Source organism: Pteropus alecto, unplaced genomic scaffold (genome assembly GCF_000325575.1).
Source record: "Pteropus alecto unplaced genomic scaffold, ASM32557v1 scaffold16, whole genome shotgun sequence".
NCBI classification, from domain to species: domain Eukaryota; kingdom Metazoa; phylum Chordata; class Mammalia; order Chiroptera; family Pteropodidae; genus Pteropus; species Pteropus alecto.
This window is the reverse complement of record NW_006438867.1, coordinates 2207242-2219051: the sequence shown is the minus strand read 5'-3', so window position 1 is coordinate 2219051 and position 11810 is coordinate 2207242. Positions and strand designations below refer to the sequence as shown.

General features: G+C 37.7%; 1 protein-coding gene across 9 annotated transcripts in view; it reads right to left on the bottom strand.

The window, feature by feature from the left end:
• Positions 1-11810, bottom strand: part of SMAD9 (SMAD family member 9) — a 69716-nt gene that overhangs the window by 31933 nt on the left and 25973 nt on the right. For 5 of the 9 annotated variants that reach the window (XR_003047437.1, XM_025049517.1, XM_025049521.1 and 2 more), the window contains one exon: positions 4700-4795. The exons of 3 other annotated variants lie outside the window; for them this stretch is intronic. The gene's annotated coding sequence lies outside the window, so the exon portion shown is untranslated. Of the gene's footprint in view, positions 1-4699; positions 4796-10215; positions 10529-11810 lie in introns of those variants that run through there. One more of the 9 variants, XM_015592454.2, reaches the window with a different exon arrangement.

Here is an 11810-nt window from a genome sequence, read left to right as displayed (position 1 = left end):
AGAAGAAGAAGAAGAAGAAGAAGAAGAAGAAAAGGTAAATATGAATAATAAAATGGCAATATCTATCAACAATTGATTTGAATGTGATTGGACTGAATGCTCTAGTCAAAAGACGGGGTGACTAAATAGATAAAAAAACAACACCTTTACATATGCTGCCTACGAGAGACTCACTTCAGATTGAAAGACACACAGACTAAAAGTAAAGGGATGGAAAAAGATATTTCATGAAAATGGGCAGGGGGTGGGGGGAGAAGCTGGGGTAGCAATACTTATACCAGACAAAATAGATTTTAAAACCAAGGCTATCACAAGAGACAAAGAAGGACCCAGGAATCCTACTTCTGAGTATTTATCCGAACAAACCCAAAACACTACTTTGAAGGGACATATGAATCTATAAGTTCATTACAGCATTATTTACAATAGCCAAGATATGGAGGCAACTTGGGTGTCCATCAATGAATAAATGGATAAAGAAGAGGTGGTGCATACATACAATGGAATATTACTCAGCCATAAAAAAGAATAAAATCTTGCCATCTGTAACATGAGATAAAGACAAATACCATATGATTTCACTTACATGTGGAATCTAAAGAACAAAATAAACAAACAAAACAGAAACAAACTCAGATACAGAGAACATTTTGATGGTTGCCAGATGGGAGGAGGGTGGAAGAGGGCGAAAAGGCGAAGGCATTAAGAAGTACAAATTGGTAGTTACAAAACAGTCATGGAGATGTGAAGTACAGCATAAGGAATATAGTCAATAATATGCTAATAACTATATATGGTATCAGATGGGTACTGGATTTATCAGGGTGGTCACTTCGTAAGTTATATAAATGTCTAATCACCATGTTGTACACCTGAAACTAATATAATATTGTATGCTAATGTAACTGAAAAAAGATTTTAAAAAAATAAATGGTTAGAAAATAGTTTTTAAATGTGTTCTTCTGTGAATGTGTGTGTGTGAATATATGCATGTGTCAAGGGTCACAATACAAAACTTATTTATTATTATGAATTAGAATCAGTTTAAAAAGTACCACCTCTAAACCATACCGTTCCTTAAACCATGTCTGTTGGAGGAGGAGGAGCCACAATCCCTCCTCCTCCCTTGAAGAAATACTGACCACATTTGATCCTTGAACAACATGGGGATTGGGGCCCCAACCTGCACCCCCAGTTGAAAATCTGCATACAACTTTTGATTCTCTAATTACCCTTTATATCCACGGGCGGTGGTTCCAGGACATCTCCCCCACCCACAGACACCAAAATGCACTAATGATAAGGTCTCCTATATATAAAATGGCATAAATCAATATATACAGTTGGCCTTTCACATCCGCAAACTTCCAACTGCAGACTGAAAACAGTATAAGCATTTATTTTAAAAAGTCCATGTATACATGGACCCGCACAGTTCAAGCCCATGTTATTCAAGAGTCAATGGTAGTCAAAAATCTAGGGTCTGAGAATTTGGCTCCGCAATCTGGTCTCACTGGCACATTTCAAATCTTCATAATGGTCTCACAACAGCTCCAAAACTATGGTTTTGTTGCCAAAAGACATGGTTCCTGTCCCATTACACAGGGATTGTTGCATTGAGGGATGCATCAAAGAGTCACATTTAGAATCTCAGAGTAGTAAACATCAAATTTGTAATAGTGATCTCTGGGCAGGGAAGGAAAAGAATAGAAAATAACAATAAGGATAACTGGTAGGTACACAGATGTTCGAAATATTATTTTCTACACTTGTTTATATCTTTGATATACTTTTAATAAAGTAAATGTAAAAAAATGCATCAATCTTGGAATCTCACTAACACTAAGATTTCAGGTTCTTGTCTGTGTTAGCAGTTCCTATTTGTCCAAGGGAGCGGTTTAAGGCTCACAAAGGTTATTTCATTCTCATTCCTATAATGTTTTAGCCACTAGTGGAACAAAGAGCCTTGCTCACCTTTAGTGAGCTGTCACACTGATATCAACCACGCAGATCCGCACCCCACCCAAATTTGTTCAGCGGTGTTAACCTGTGTCAGATCAATTAAAAGCCCATAGAATATATGCTCTAACATACCATGATGTCCTGAAAACATCATTCTCCAGTCACAGCATAATATTTTATAAAGAGCACTTTCAGAGGTCATTAAAAATCAACTGTAATGATCCAATCAAAAAACGGGCAGAGGACCTGAACAGACACTTCTCCCTAGAGGACATACAAATGGCCAATCAATATACGAAAAGACGCTCAACATCACTAGCTATTAGGGAATTGCAAACCAAAACCACAATGAGATGCCATCTCACACCTGGTAGAATGGCTATAATCAACAGAACAAGCAGTAACAAATGCTGGAGAGGATGTGGAGAAATAGGAACCGTCATACACTGCTGGTGGGACTGCAAATTGGTATAGCCACTATGGAAAACAGTATGGAGGTTCCTCAAAAACTAAGAATCGATGTACGATGATCCAGCAATCTCTCTCCTGGGTATTTACTCCAAAGACTTGAAAACCCATATCTGTAAAGATATTTGCACACCAATGTTCATAGCAGCATTATTCACAGTGGCCAGGGCATGGAAACAACCGAAGTATCCTACGATAGATGATGGGATAAAGAAGCTGTGGTACATATATACAATGAAATATTACTCAGCCATAAGAAGAGATGAAATACTGCCATTTGCGACAACATGGATGGACCTCGAGATAATCATGCTAAGTGAAATAAGCCAGACAGAAAAAGTTGAAAATCACATGATATCACTTACATATGGGATATAAACCTAAAAGCAACAAATGAATAGGACAAACAAACAGAGACTCATGGACATGGACAAGGACTAGGGGTTACCAGAGGGTAGCGGGGAGGCGGGTGAGGGAGGTAGACAGGGTAAAGGGGATCAAATATGTGATGATAGAAAGAAATCTAACTATGAGAGATGAACATACAGAGTAAATATATATATATATATGCCTTATGGTTAAAGTGTACAGTTGAAACTTATTGGATTTCGTTAACCAATGTCACCATATAAATAAATAAATAAAACTCTAGCAAAAATAAGAGGGATTGTTGATATTGCTTGTAGTTACTCCATTACTATAAAGAACAAAAAAGTTTGAAACAAAATAAACTTTAAATTATGCTCTATCTTTTAAAGATGAATGTACAGGAAGGATTTATAACAAACACATGATCAGATAATTTCTACAAAGTATAGCAAGAGCTACAGAGTCGTCATCCATGGCCAAAGCAAGGGGTTCTGTAAGGATTCCTGGATGACAACTGAGAGGTACTTGGAGGAATTTAAGTTAGTTAAAAAAAAACTAGCGGGGAGGTAGTTGGGATAAAAGGAGTCAAATATGTGCTGACAGAAAGAAATCTGTGGGTAGTGAATACACAAATGCAATATATATATAGATGTCTTACTGTTAAATTGTACACCTGAAACTTACCAGATTTTGTTAACCAATGTCACCATAAACAAAAAATTGTTGGGTGAAAAAAAAAAAGGTAAAAAAAAAATATATATATACTAACTTGGTGGGTTAGAATAGTTTTCTGATAATTTTTTTGTGGCTAAATTCTCACTTCTGTAAGAAAATTTGTGTATCCCTGTTACACATCAACTGTGCGATCTTTGGCAAGTCATACGGTCCCTCTAGGCCACCTTATTTCCTCATCTGCAGATCAAGAGGGGCTAGGTGATGCTTCCATGATGCCATGGTTGTGGCTACAACTGCCGCATGGGATTGCAGGGCTCATCAGCTGCTGTTAAGCTACGTTGCCCCACCCCGGGAAGTCCGAGGAAGAGACCGTCACTCATGAAGCTGTAATGCACAGAGCAGAGCAAAACAATAATTTTTCTTCCATGGTTGTCAAATGGACTTTTACTTTATTTTATTATTTTACTTATTTTATAAATTTATTAATAAAGTTATATAGGTTTTAAGTGTACAATGATGTCACATATTTATTGCATTGTGTGTCCACCACCCAAAGTTAAATTTCCTTCTGTCACCATATATTTGACCCTCTTTACCCTTATCTACCTCCCCACTCCAACCTCTGGTAACCACAAAACTGTTGTCCGTGTCCATGAGTTTCTGTCTTGTTCGTCTGATGCTTTCAGTTTTATATCCCACATATGAGTGAAATCATATGGTTCTCAACTTTTTCTCCTTTTAATAATAAATGTCATCTACCAACACAACACAATTCCTACTTTTCTCTCTAGCATTGTTTCTTTCTAGCATTATTTTTATTGCCATTAAGGAATAAGAATGAAAATGTATTATGGTGTTAGACACCTTCACCAAGGCCTTCACATTCCCAATTGCCACCAATGCCATTTGTCGACTATCAGAGCTTTCCTTCTTCAGGCAGAAGAGAAAAAAAAGCACCATGACCGTCCCTTTACCAGTTCACTCATGGTCCCCTTCATGTGCTCTCAAGCACAAAAACAGTGCTCTCTTTTTCTGGCATCTGGGTTTTACAATAAACCCCAACCGAGTGAGCAAAACAACTTATCATTTTCAAGTTTTTAAAATAAACAGGACTGTTTACAAGAAAAGCGGCACTGACCACATGCGTACACCATGATTTAAGTGTACATAATTCCACACTAAAATCAAATTTGCCAGGCAGGATCAAAGTTAGGGTGATACGAACCTTCTATTTTTAAGTTGTCAGTTTAAATCCAACTCCTGTTAGCAGTTACTCAAGATTATTTCCACTCCTTGTAAGATTCAATTGGTGATTTTAATCCTGAAGAAAATAAAATTCAAAAAGTATTGTTTACAATGGATATGTTGTTGGCTGCTCTGTGTCCATGCCCAAGCACTGAATAAATGGAATCTTTGGACAATCCTTCCTGAGCACTGCTTCTCGGTCACTGTGGCCAAGAAAGGTCTACATCACCTTCCAGCTGTACAGCAGTCAGCCCGGGGGTCATCATTTGCCCATTCTGGAAGGGCCCACTCTAAAATCATCCACCGTGACAGAACATCTTCGTTTCATTATTTCAACCTTATCAATTTTGACCCTATAACTCAAGACTAACATTAAGTAAACCTTGGTATCCCCTCTATAAAACTTGGTTCACTAATCAAATTTAGAATTTGGACACAGTTGCCAAAGGAATAGTTAATTCCTTTAAAGGAACAGACTGTTTCCTTGAGTACATTAGCGACACTTTTTGTAAACCAGTAATTAATACAACAATAAGAAGTGCCTTCAAAGGGTAAAAACATCCAAAAGAACACCCGAAAGAAGTCTTATTGCTGTACTGGTTTCTTTCTTGATGAGAAAACACACACACACACACACACACAGATGTATGTATTTCAAACTGTCCTCACTTAAACTAGTCTATTATCCCTACATGCTCCAAATGAGTGGCAGTCACAGGTTTGTATCGTAAGGCATAACCCGAAGTGATCTTTACATATGAGGAAACTGAGGCACACTGAAAATTAAACAACTTGCAAAAGATCACACAGCTAGTAAGTGGCAGCGAAAGCATTCAGACCCCAGCACTCTGGCTCCATCCAGTCCCACTTCCTCAGTCACTGCAACAGAATCCTGCCCCCAGAGGAGACGGGAGGAAGGCAACACTGGCTGCCTCCGCCCTCATGCTGAGACTGAGCAACAGAGCACCAGAACCCAAGGCTGGGTCTGAGCTCCACTGAAAAGCATGATGATGAGGGAAGGGGCATGCACGACAGGAAGTAGAAGCCCTCCAAAGTCTCTTCAACCTCCAAAAGGCCGTGATTCTAAAGGGGCATGTAGCACAACCGAAAGACTGGCTCTATGTAAAGGAAAGGATAACCAGAGCCAAGCCTTGGTTTGTAAGGCAGCATTCATCATTCATACGTCTCAACAAACAAAGCTACTAGGAATGCTTACAACGGTCCAAGCAACGCCTAGTGGCGAGCAACGCAGACGTGGCCCTGACCCTCATGGAACTTAGAGTCTTGTCTTGATATTAAGCAGGCCAATGTTAACAAACCATGGAGTATTACACAGTCAACAGACATGGCACAGGGACAGAGAAAAGCAAGGGTGAGGGACCTCCTTGGATCTACTGGTGAGGAACTCACTGAGGAGGTAACAAACTGAGAGGATGAGGAAGTGCCAGCCTCTTCAGCGGTTGTGGAATGAGAATTCCAGGCAGAAGTTCTCAGATGGTCGCACAGGGATGGGAGAATTTGGTGCATCTGGGAAACTGAAGGAAAGGAGTGGGCAAGGAGGTGAGCAGCTGGAGGTGAGGCAGGAGGATGGGGGGAGACTGGAGGCAGCTCCTACTGGACCTTGAAGGCGATATATGGAAAATAGATTTTAAGTACAAAGGGGAGCCTTTGAATGGGTTTCGAAAGCAAAGAAGTTAAATGATTTGGCATAGTTTTAAATGATCACACTGGCTGCTTCCATGGAGAAGGGTGGGATGGGAGACAAGCAGGGAGACAGACAGGGTTGAGTGCTGCTGAGGAAGGTGAGATCGGTGATGTATTATTTAGTTCTGTTGTTTTAAGATGAGGGCTTCTGCAGAGCATCTTATAGATTAAGAGGAATTAATCAGCAAAAAGAAGAGATTCACATTGCAAAAGATAGAGGAAGGGGGACCACAGACGGGAAAAGGAGAGAATAAGGGCAGACACAGCTAGGTTTGTCCATCTGGTCACAGGAAGATGAGAGCATCCCTTCTCCAAGATTATCTTGAGAAATCTGAGTAAGACTGGTGGGGGCAGAGATTTGAGGCACAAAGAAAGGTGGTAAATGGGGAGTGTGTTCTGAAATACTTGGTAGAAAACAAAAGGCAAGTTCCTGCGGGGACCAGTCAGTCAGCATGGCTGACAACAAAGCCATTGCAGGCTCCTCCTCTACTCATGAAAAATGAGGTTTGCTCACCACTCAACCCAAAACCTGTGTCCTTTACCACTGGACTCTCTGGTCACAAGGAGGTGACCAGACCTGGATCAAGAAGCAGTACAGCCTAGCAGGTACTTGGGCACTTAACTATTAGAGTCGCAAAAATATCGCTTACGATGATAAACTCTCAAACTGTAAACTGGTCACATTCCTACCAAGTAGGCTGTGCTCTTAAGTGGGTAAAAAGTAACACTTCTAAATATTTTTTGTGATGAGCATACCAGTCAGCACTTGGAAATTAGGCAGTCAGAAGAAATTCTGAAATGGTAATACAGACTATTTACGTTTCTTATGTTCCTTATCTTTTGAATCCTTTAATATAATAACTTAGAGGAAGGGGCTGGAGATAAATCACATTCATAACTCTGAAAGGATGCACAAAAACTAACAACATCAGTTACTTTTGGAAAGGGAATGGTGGTGGGAGAGAAGGGTGGAAGATTCGTCACTTCCGTACTTCTTAAACTTCGTATCGACTGGAAAATACCTCCAGAGTCAGAAAGATCACAATCGATAGATAACAGAGAAGAGTAAAACAGTGGGAAATATTGTGTCTATTGTTTTCTCAAGCATTGATTCTGCTTCATACCTGAACTTCTTTCTGCATAAACTTTTTATTAACAAAGATTAACTTCCCTCCCGCCACCACATTTTGAAGCAGTACCATGATTAGTCTCTCTGAGATGTCTACAGATTTTGGTTCAGCTCTTGGTAAAACTACAAGAAGGCTGGATTCCCAGTATCCATTCAAAAATCAGTGTGATTTACTCTCAAATGTGGCTCCATGTTTTTCATTCCCCAGGTAAGTCTTACATTCCCACTTAGTAGGTAGAAACATCTTACAAAGACAACCCATTCAAAAGGAGCTCTTACTTATCCTAAAACTTTAATTACACAGCCAGAATTCAGCAGACAAACAAGATAATAGAAATGAAAAAGGTCTTTGACTCACAATGAGACACAAATAGGGTTGCCACAAAATAGACTGTGTGTGACTTAGAGCTTATTCTTCATTTAGGCCAAATTTTAATGCATTTTATTATTTGTATTAGAGTGCTCTGAATACATGAAATTTCATGTATGCCCAAATGTATACTATTTCATTATTGACAGTGCAATACTTTCTTTTCTCTTATGTTTGTAACTTTTAATATGTTGATTCCACATATTAAACATTCTACATTCTCAAGGAGAATAAGAATCAAGGCCAACTATTTCAGCATGAATAATTTATCAACTACAAATTGAAGATCCTTAGAAATCTATTTTTACTGAATTGTTTATAAACTGGTGAATAACTGTTATCCTTAAAAAAAAAAAATCAAACCTCTGTACCTTAGCAACCTCAAAAAGAATAAACTAGATCTTAGATGCAACACAGGCATCTTAGAGGTATCCTTACTCAAAGCAATTCTGACCTAAGAAAATCTGAGTTTACTATAAATATAAATTTGGGAGAGATTATTTGTCCTACAAAATGATTCATAACAAATGTAAAAGTATGATTCGATTTACAAAAATCTGAAACATGTACAGCGTTTCAAAAATAAATATCCTTTTTTTCAATAAATATTTACCAAGTACTTGATGTTGCAGTTGCTAGAGTTAACTGCTAAACTTTACAAATTTTTGCTTTTAAAGATATATTTAACTCTTTAGGAACAATGTAGACTCTTTAGTAGACTTAAGAGATCTCACTTTTACATTTTACTTTTAAAATATAATTCTAACTTTAAAAATGTATTCTGGCCATTTTCTCTAAACGTTTTTGTGGGGCACTAAAGAACATCATTGTTAGCAAACTGCAGCGCAAATCAAATTAGTTTGAGGACACTTTATCTTATAAACTCTGCCCATCAAAACACCAAACATCCTTAAAACTTTAAGAATTTTAAAAGCTGTTCCAGATTTTTTGTAAGCAATACAAAAAAGTATTATTTCATTGATATAGTCAATAAACCACTTTTAAAAATGTTCCCAGTATGTCCTTCAGAAAACAGATAAGCTGTATTGTTCTAAATAACAGAAGAAAAGAAAATCCATGTAGAATAGCTTAGCTCACATTTGGAAAAGGGATACTTCTCTTTTTTAAAGAGTGTTTTAAGGTTGATTTTGTAGGTAACTAGGTATATTTCTACCTTCTCGTTGCTGTGAAATCATCTCAGGACAGCCTTGGTGTCATTTTTTAACCCTGATGAGTGTTAAGGAAATGAGCTCCCCTCCAACACACACACACACACACACACACACACACACACCCCTTCTATGTAATAAATAAATAATAAAGGCGGCTCAGCCTAAAACTGGAATGTCAGAACCATGCATCGCAACCACGCCACACAGAAGGCTAAAACATGTTTCAAAACTTTCCCTATTTTTCATTCAGCACTTCTCATATGTCAACAAACAAGTAATATATATGGGGTTTATCACCCTCTAAATCTTTAAATTAATTTCCATAACTCTAGCCATAAACCCAATTATGGTAAACACAAGTGACCTTTCACTTTTCCTCTTTTCGACTTTGGTCCTCTGAGAAATTCAGAAGAATGACCATATGCCCAGTATGACTTAAACCATTTTTCTATCTTCACTTGAGCTTAGATGCACTGGAAAGAATAGGGATTATTTCTAAAAAGCTCTTTAAAATATCCTATGGGAAGCCATCCTGAAGTAATTCTCAACATTTTCACTCATTCTTTGATTCAGTCAACAAATATTTATTGAGTTTCTACCATGTGCTCGGTGCTGTGCTGTGTACTAAAACTGAACAGCTTCCCAGATTCAAAACCTTCATTTTCTAAAGAATTAAAAGAATCTAAGTCAGTAAAAAATGCCATTAAACTCCTTCAAAATATTTAGAGTCTTAAAAGTGTAATAAAAGATATTTGGGGGGCTATTTTAGGCTTTGTTTTATTCTTATTTTCAACAAGGTGGCAAAAGAGTGATTTCATCACAGAGAGTCTGAAACTCTGGGCCAGCCTGGGGCAATGGATTTTCCTCATGGTACCAGGCCCAGTGAGACCCATGATCTGTAGCTGGTACTCATAGGACAGTTCCCCTGTTCCCTAGCCCGAAGGTGGATGGACTCTGGGGCATGAACTTGAACTGCTCCAGCTTGTTACCGTTTCTACAGGTAGAAGTCTCTTGAAAATGCAGATATGGTATAACTGAGGAAATGATACCAATTAAACTTAATATTTCTGCACTATAAATTCAAATCCTCCTTCCATTTCATGTGGCATCTGCTTTCTCACCGTGTGAGCCACGTACTTCTTTAGACCTCCACTGCAGATTCTCGCTGTTGAGAAAGAATCCAGAAACTAAAAAGAAAACACAACAGAAACAGAATCTGTACAGGAGTAAAAGTGAATTCATCCATTGTGATCAGCTCTGTACATTCTTGAGCCAGGAAAATATGCCCAGAAGAATGACATAGAGTCCAGATCATGTTGGAAATATTTTTGTCAATGATGATGATACCATTGTTGAGATATATACAAAATGGCATTACCGGGTAATGAGGCTTGATTGTGCCACTGACTTGAAAGATTAAATTGGAAAGAAGTTTACCTCTTGTTGGAGCCACCCAGGCCAGAGAGACATAAGAAAAGTGCCTTACGAGGTTATGGTGGATTACCCATTAACCAAGGGGATATCTGTGAATAACCAAGTCAGTTACTGTGCACAACAAAAATTCTTTCTATGTAGATTTAGTCACTGAATCTAGACTAACGAGGAGATTTTCACATGCTAAGGAGTCATAAAACATAGCAAAGGCCAAGAAGAGATGTATCAACATACAGAAGCGCTATTCTAGCAAGTATAAAGAAAATATCAGGAAGACATTCTCAACCTTAAAAATGACAGGCCCACAAATTAGCCGAACTAAGATCTTACTATGAAGCCTCAGATATTAAGGCTGGGTCTATAAAAAGCCACATTTTGACAAAATCAACCAAAACTTTCCATTGAGCAGCCTGTTTACATACTTAACCAACCCTCTGAGCTTTAAAACTGACATTACCACTGTCCATTAAAATCTCAGCCTTTTTAGAGTGAAATGTGTCATACAACATCAGGGACAACACAGCTGCTTTCTCAGTCGGTTTAACTTTTACTCAGCAGACAGTTTCTCAGTGATGCTTAACTTAAAATAATCAAGCACGAAGCTACAACCGAGATAGATCAATAGTTGCACACTTGAGCAGCAAAGTAAACAGAATAAACAAGATGTACTTTTAAGCAAAGAAAATGTGAAGACATTTCAAAGCAAGATCTCAAACAGTCATCTAGAAATCCTGGCACTTTATTTGGCTAAAAATTTTTAATCGTAAAATTAGAACATAAGTAAAAATCATTAATATGCCCTCATTTGATTAACTAAGTTAATAGACTTCTTGTTGAAAACCTAATTTTGTCTGAAATACCAAGTGTTGATATAAATACAATTAACAAAAATTGGCAGGCATAGGCGGATCAAGCACCTTAGAAACAATTTGCCATCACTTTGTGAAATTAAAATTTTGCCTATGGTAAAACTTAGTAATTCCACAACCTGGTACATATCTTAGACCAGTTTTCAAATTTTAGATAGAAATGATTAATGAAGTCAATTTATTGTGTTTCTATCAGCATTTTTATAATTAGATTGAAATTTACCAGAGTCATTTTTCAGAGTAGTATTACATTTTGGATTTTTTAAAGTGATAGATGCATAGAGAGATAGAGGTATTTGTATATATGTCCTGTTGGATTAAGATTAAAACAAAATCCTTTGAAAGGCACTGCCCTAATGACATTATTGCATATACTATAGTATTCATAGCAGCTTTATTCAAAATAGTAAAAA